The following is an 8,155-nucleotide window of genomic DNA, read 5'->3' as shown; positions in this document are numbered from 1 at the left end:
GGATATAAGGAAAAAAGAACTGCATGAGGAAGGCCACATGTGTCTCCTCCCTGATTCTATGAGCTCAGGCAAGTCCCCGAGCATCTCTGTACCTACCCCAGTCTCTTCCACCAAACACAAGAACAGCCAGCACTTCCCTGGCCAACCACAGAATCCTCAACCGGCATTTCTGTTTCCCTCTCGCCTTCCATGATTCATTCTTCACATAATGGTCAAAAACCCTGTTTTTAAAATACAAGTGTCCTTTTGCTTTCCTACTCACAGCTTCCAATACTTGGTACACTGAACAATCAAAAACTTTTCACTGTAATTCACAAGATCCTACATGATCTAGTCGTTTTTGCCTTCAATTTTATCTCATACCACTCTGTTTAGCCCGTATTACAGCCACCCTGGCCTTCTTCACATTCTCAGACTAATCAAGTTCACTTTTGTTCACAGCTTTTACTCTTGCGGCCCCGTGTCGGCCATGCTCTCCCCAGCTCTCACGGTCAGCCCGTTCGCACTGCTCAGCTCTCAGCTTCAGTCCTCCCAACTCCCTCCACCCAAAAGAGCCCTGCCTACGCCCTTCACCTCCATCGGGACCCATCACCCCACTTCTTTATCTTCACAACACTTATCACCACCTAAATTATCTTATTTTTTGGCTTTTCTTTCATTTTTCCTCTTCCCACTCTCTACTCCTTAACCATAATATATGTTCCATGAAAGCAGAGACTGGGACTGTCTTTTTACCACTCTGCCTCTCTTCTCCATTGCCTTCCTTGTGCTTAATAACAGTGTCTGGTATGTGGTAGGAGCTCAAAAGATATTTGTTAAATGCTCAACAAATCACCTGTAAAAAAAGCCATGTAAAAGATATAACTATTATAAATTCAGATCTCAAATTTGTGACCATTTGCTTTGAGTTGGGACCAAAGCTTATTGTGCCACTGTCAAAAAATTGTATTATCAAGAAAACATAAAGGGACAAGAAGAAATTTTAGAGAAAAATCTTCTAAAGTATGGAAGCAGCAACCAAGGTGAAATACACCGTAGCAGAAAACCGAGTCTTGACACTGAAGACCCACTGAACCGCTGATTGGTCACAGTGCTTAGTTAACAGATTATGACTATATATTTACTTTCAGATAATGAAACAATATTTAATTGTTTTTCCCACCCCTTATTTAGATTTGGTTAATGAAGACCTATAGGTGTACAGGAATTCCCCATTCTAACCTCCTCATCTTGCCCACCTCCTCCTTTGCTTAATCTTCGAAAACTCTTCAAGAATCTGAATAATTAGGCTCTTGCCCTAGGCAAAAGATACAGAGAAGACTGAGCCCTAGGAAGGAAATGTCTCCCTTCCCTCTGGAAGTGGAACAGAAACCATTCATAGTAATGTTTTGAGCTACCCAAGACGACTCCACCAAGGAGATTTTTCCCTTCTTTTCACTTCACGTAGCCTGACAGACCCAGCCAATACATTTTCAATGATCCTGTATGTTCACTGGCATTTAATGTACAATCATAACTAAGTTGTAAGCATTCTGAAGTACTTACGTTTCATTCTTGTCCCCCAAAGCATAGAATTTAGCGGATGACCAATAAATACCTATAATTAATTCCTGTAATTAAGAGAAATTAAGCATCTTATTATACTTACTTTCTCTGACATTTCCTGTATCTCCCATAACTGCATTAAGACACAAAGAAAAGACCAAGTACTAGAACACAAAATACTAAAATGCAGAAAAGCTTCTTTTAGAAAAAATAAATACAAACTGCTTAACACACAGCTTGTAAAACTGAACATTGATGCAAATGTGATGTTCATTTTAATGTTTTTATTTTCAAGTTCATTTAGCAAGTGTTGATGTTTACTTTTCAGAAGAGATATTTTCTTCATGCATGTATAAATCTGTTTATCATTTTAATACTGATACTCACTTAACACTTTTCCATAAGGAATTTCTGGACTTCATGCCCAATAAACAGCTCAGAGCACAATCTTTTCAGAAAGGAAGGGATGCAAGAAAGGAAAGAATTCTTTATTGACAATACGTAGGAAATATAATACTTTGTATTATTACTCTTTAAATATTAATTCCTTGGCATTCTTATTCCTGAAGGGATAATAACAAGAGATTACTTCCACCATCCTCCTATTTCCCAGTGTTAGTCACTAAGAAATGTGATTTATTCCTTTTTATCTCCAACTACCTGGACCTAACTTCCCTGAGGAATTTCCTCACATGAGAAATTCTCTCTCAATTTAAAAATAATCCCCCCTCACCTAACTGTGCTGTATTTAGGACACTCTTAAGGAAATCACTCTGATTAGCCTGACAAAATGGTTTTTTATCTCAAATGCTTTACTTCCCTAGCACAGCCTGTGAGCTAGTAAATAGCAAGAAGCTAGAAAAGATCCCTTCAGTAGTAAAAGCTGGGAACTCTTCGTTATGCTTCTGTGTTCAGCTGTTGAGTGTCCACAGCTTCTTCTATTTCTGCTGCCAGGCTGAGCTTTGAAACTGACAATGATTACAAACAGAAAGTTTAAAAACTGGCAAAAGAAAACTAACCAAATACTATTTAAATATACCTCTGACCTTTTTAAAAAAATGCATTTAAATTAACTTGATTTCAAAACATGCTCTTCAATATTTTTTTGACTATCCATAGAAAAAATAATCTTCTTTTTCTCAACTAGCCGACCTACCCAACCACATTCAAATAACTATTACCTATCATTAGGTAAGCACAGTATCCCTTTATTACTTATCCTGAAGGAGAACACAGAAGGTTGCCCATGGGAAAAGCATCTCAATTATAAATCACACCTTCCTTCTTCATATCTGCCCATGGCTATGGATCTTAGGTCTTAGATTTTTTTTTATAATACCATGCCTTACCAGTCAGTTAAACTGCTACCATTTGTCCCCTAGTTTTGCTCCAGTGACTGCTTTTACTAATTTTCAGATGATCCCCAGATATCATAGGCAACCAGTTCAGATACAGCTTTTTGGGGGCAGGGGCAATGTTTCCAGGTTATTTAATCAAGTTACTTACACTGTACATATTCCTGAGTATACCCCATCACAGTGACACTGTTTATTTCTGAATTTTTCTGCATTCAGCTTAATAGGTGTTTCTTCCCAAGAAACTGAACTTTTCTGTCAAATAGGAGACCTGGGTTCAAAAAGGGATTCATTGTAAACTTTGTAAATCATAGACATCAGTAAAGAAGTTCTTTATTCCATCTTCTTGCCTCATGTCATGAACACATCATAAATTTCATACAACCTGGAGTAACACATACTGAAACAAACCCTCACTGAACCTGTCCACAGTTTTCAAGTGCATGTTGTTCGACAGCCACATATTCTTATCTACGAGGTCGAGAGTAGAGTGATCTATGAACTGGATCAGAGGAAATGGTCACCTTTGGATTTTGCTTTTCCAGCTGGCAAAAATTGGATTATCATGGTAGCCAACAATTACAAAGTAAAAGCTTCCTGATACTATCTACAATCTGTAGCTCCTGCGAGGGGATGTTAACAACAGTCAGTTGGGTGCTGCTGCACAGACCTGCACTCCACACCTCCCATCAGGCTCTGGGAGCAGTCCTCAAGCTAACCTTCCAAGCCGTGTAAAAGTGCTGTCCCTACCCAACTTGAGATCTCCGAGTTAGCAAAGATGAAGAGTGGGCATCCAGAACAAGCTAATGGAGCACCATAACTAAAACCTGCTAACCTACTCATGAATACCAAGGTTTTCAATCCCACCTTGTAGAGAGGCATGAAAAGAATTTGTGTTAGAACAGGGAAATATAGCCATGAATATTTGTCTATAAGCCCTGAAATTATGTATGAAATTCTATTCTGTTCAGCAAGTGCCTTTGTTTCATTTTGAGCGGATGTCTGCATTGTTCCAGTCAATGCATCCTACTTTATTTAGGGGACATTAACAGCCAACCTTATTATCAGTGAGTCACCATTCCCTTTTGCAGGTTCAGGTCTTGTGACTCGTAATAAACCATCTTGTATCAAGTTTTTCATTACAATCACATAAAGAATTCAGAAGCTTCCAGTGAAGAAGGCAGGTTCGGTAAACTCCCAATTTCCTGGTTCCAAACACTTAGAAACATCACTTACAATTTTAAAAATAAACCTTTAAAACCCATGGCAAACTCAAAAGAAAAAAAGGGGACTCTTTAGCTACAAATGGGAACTGAAAACCACAGCATCAAGTATGAGCTGAATTTGCAAGTCTTTGGTGGTACCTGAACCAAATATAAACATGCGGAACTAGGTTTCAGCATTCATCCTTCAAACAGATTTTGAAGTCATATTTAGTGGAAGGCTAAAACTGTGTTTCTTGCCAAAACCCAGAAGACAAAGATAGAGGACCGTCCCATCTACAACAGAAACTTAAGAAAACTCTGTCTACTTTCTCCAAGGCTTAGTTTGGAAGCAGACTCTCCTTCTGAGCTGTGAGTTAAAAAATGATAATATTAAATATGGGAAACCCTAATCCTGCCCTGTAAGTGTTAGTCACACTTTCTTAGTGTTCACTTGGTATGAAAACCCAAGAGGAAAAATTAGTGTGAAAATGGTCCGGTCAGCATTGAAATCCCTGCCTAAGGGGACTGAGAAAGAGGACAACTTCCACTGAGAATGGGCTCACACATATAAACACAAAGCACTAAAGGATACCAGCCACAGTGACACCTGATGGGCCAATGCAACCTAGGAGAGATTTCCCGATGGAATAGCAACAATATTTAATACGCTGAACCCATCCAAAGGAAGAGGAAGAGACCAACCCAATAGATAGGCAGGACGTGAAAAAAGAACATGCAAACTTTAAAAAGAACCAAGAGGACTTCTAGAAATAGAAAAGTTATTATTAAATTTAAAAAGTAATAAAATGGGCAAACGGTAAGCCAGATAATTCATAAGGGAGAATTTATGATTTCAAAGACAGAATAAATAAATCGGTGAATAAATCACCCTGAACATAGCACAGAGAAATGGAAAAAACATACAGTGACAGACTTTGGGGAACATTTAAAGTCAAATATAGGATAAAGACAAATCACTACTAAAGATCAATAACTCGGGAGAAAAATGTCACAATGTCAAGGAACAATAAAATTAACCTGTTAATACAAACAACCCAAGGTGAAAGTTCTGCGCTGTGCAACATCAAGTTCATGGTCTCTACAACCAGCTATATATGATTCAGACAACAGGAAGCCCTCCCCATATAATCACCTGCCTCCTCTTGTCTTTGCTGTCAGCTCCAACTTTGCTCCCTCTGTTCATATTTCAAATTCCAAATCCATAAATGTGGATAAAGAAATGCAAGGCACAAATTAGTTTCCCCTTGAATTTACTCAGAAGGACAAACTTCCAGTCTTAAACTCATCCTGGAAAGCTGAACTTCAGAGATGAATTAAAAGACCATTGATTTCCTTGTTGTTAAAATTCTCATGACTTTATGATATTCTGAGTTAAGCTGGCAAATATTTATCTGGCATAAAGAAGACCGTTGAAGTTTTAGTTATAATCCAAATCAATTTCCAAATTTCTAACTACCTGATAAATATATTTTACTCTAGTCAATCAGACTCAAAATTTCTGTATAAACACTTCTTTCTCAAAAACTTCTGTGCCTGAGACCCCTGTCTTTCAAGAGCACACAAAATGTGGAGTCAGATGACCAAATGAGGAAGGACCTGGCCCCATTTCTGAATGACAAATGGAAGGAAGCCAAGAGGTAGTATCTGGCACTCATCAGTCGGTTTGCCAGGAGGAAGCCAAAAGCCGAACAAGGAGTCACTGAGATGCCAGGGAAATCTGCCCAGAACAGAGGACTGATTTGGGTTGCCTTACAACAACTAAACTAGTAACAGGAAGACAGAGAGAACAATTTCCATCACCTCTGGACAGATTACTATGATCTAAAAAGATTCAGGAAATATCTGAAGGATGGCTACTAGAGTTCCCTTGCTTGGCAACATAAAATAGAATAACCACATCAAAACATTATTCCTTCAATCCCAATATAAAGGGTCTACAGAAGATGAGGAGCAGACAAGTGAAGTGTAATTAAGAGTTTGTGAGGATAGCCTACATGGTGAGGAACATTAGTTCATAACAGTGCTCTACAAAGTTATTGTCAATCATCAAAACAAACATGTGAGATGAAACTTATTAACCAAAAGCTAGACAGTAAACTGATAAAGTAGAAATACAGCAAGCACACTTAGCCCCAGATGGGCCACCACTACAAAATTCAAATAAAAGACAAGTCAGGGGTCAATCAAAAAAAGTAGATTTTAAAAGATGGTTATCCCTTGAGAGTTAACTGCACTTTTTTAAGATTTCGAAATCATCTCTCATACATTTTCTCATTTGATCTTCTCAATTCCTGTGAGAGGTAGACTCAGATGATATTATCATCCCATCTGCAGATATATAAAACTATGATTACAGAGATTCAAAACATACAAAACATTAAACTTAATAAATGGCTGAGAAGAAAGGTCACCGGTGTGCCTTATAAACAAAAAGCAAGGAAGAGATCTTAATTAATGTTTATTTTTCATTCTCCCAACTCATTTGACTCTAAATGTTCCCTCAGTTGAAACGCCTTACCTAAAATGACACCTAGCTCCTATGTCTTTCCATATCCTTTCTATCCCTTAACTTTTCTTCATTGCCCTTACTGAAAACTGTCTGATGTTTATATTAACTGTTTATCTGCCATATTCCTCACTAGAATGTAAACTGCATGAGAGCAGTGATGTTGTTTATGTTGTTTATAGCACCAACAACTAGGGAACATGATATGAGGTTAATAAATATTTGTGAATGAAATAAATGGATGAATTTAAAGTCTTTCAAATGTTAGATATTTTATAGATCTTACTTATTGGAACCATACCTCTGAAATACCAAGAAATGATGCCAGACTTAAATGGTCAGTGATAAATTACTGGGACAAATCTGTTTATATTTACACTGAAAGGACTATATTTATTTAATGGAGGTTGGCTGATAGGGGAGGGCACAGTGGGTATATTTTTGGTATTGTTCCAGGTGGGCTTCTTTGTGGGAAAGTGTTCTGGAAATGAGGCTGAAAGTACCTCATTCTTTGCCAACTAACTGAATGTTCTCAAGAGGAAGGTAATGCCGGCTGAATTATATTTTAATCTATCAGGAAACTATGTCTGGCTACAAAGAACAGAGATTCTAGCTAGGATTAACCCCTAATTGTGTATACCCTAGCAAGAGACTATCTGTTGCAAAGGCACTATGGCATAGTGAGCAGGCATGGAGGGGAAACTGAGGGTCTCATGAACCTCAGAATCCAGCCTCACAACCCACTTATTCCTAGTGGTGGTCATTCACATTATGTTTCTGAGCTACCAGTCTTCCTCTGGAAAATGGCAAGGTGAAGGTCTACTCATAGGGATGCTATAAGGCTTAAATCTCATGTGTAAGGGTGGTATGATTACTAAAAATTGATTGTACCTATGATAATGTATATGTATCCATTTGGAAGGAAAGAATGGTAAATCAACTGATTTAATTTATCATAAAATTAAGGGCATTTCATTCAAAAAAGAGAAGAAAAATAATTTGGAAGACTTCAGATCACAAAAACAGAACCATTTTGGAAACTTGACATCTTTTCTTTGCGTTAAAAAGAGTCAAATACCTGCACATTGTCATCAAAACAGAATTGCTTTCATGCAGGCTCAAAGCCTCTCTTTCCTGATGTCTGGGTTCATCTGTGTCCTCCCGAGCCCTTCGAAAAACAGGATTTTCCTCCTTGCAAGCGTGTTTCAGAACACAGAAAGCATCTGTTCCTGGGCTTCAAAAACACTCGATTTTGAGGAAGTTCCTTTGAAAGACATCCAGACAGACATTAAATTAATGTGAATGAAAAGAGGAGTTAGGAGCATGGTATCTACAAAGTTACAGCTCTTTTCACATGTGGTTGAGAGCCCCTCCCTTGTAGGTCCCACATAGAATAACAATCGGTGCCCCCTAAAGCTTAAGAAAGTAGGAGAGAGTCGAAGCTAAACGCACACCCGATCAAGTATGCAGGGAAAGAGGGTGCCCAGGGGCAGGGCCGGCGTCATGGGCTTTGTGGACGCATC

The 8,155-nt window shown here is 38.3% G+C and overlaps 1 pseudogene; it reads right to left on the bottom strand.

Moving 5' to 3' along the window:
• Positions 1–3,115: 3,115 nt before the first annotated feature.
• On the bottom strand, positions 3,116–4,021 carry LOC118933790 (trafficking protein particle complex subunit 2-like; annotated as a pseudogene).
• Between the last annotated feature and the right edge of the window lie 4,134 nt (positions 4,022–8,155).

Source organism: Manis pentadactyla, chromosome 8 (assembly GCF_030020395.1).
Source record: "Manis pentadactyla isolate mManPen7 chromosome 8, mManPen7.hap1, whole genome shotgun sequence".
In the NCBI taxonomy this organism is placed as follows: domain Eukaryota; kingdom Metazoa; phylum Chordata; class Mammalia; order Pholidota; family Manidae; genus Manis; species Manis pentadactyla.
The sequence above is the reverse complement of the archived record's forward strand: the minus strand, read 5'-3'. Positions and strand labels throughout refer to the sequence as shown.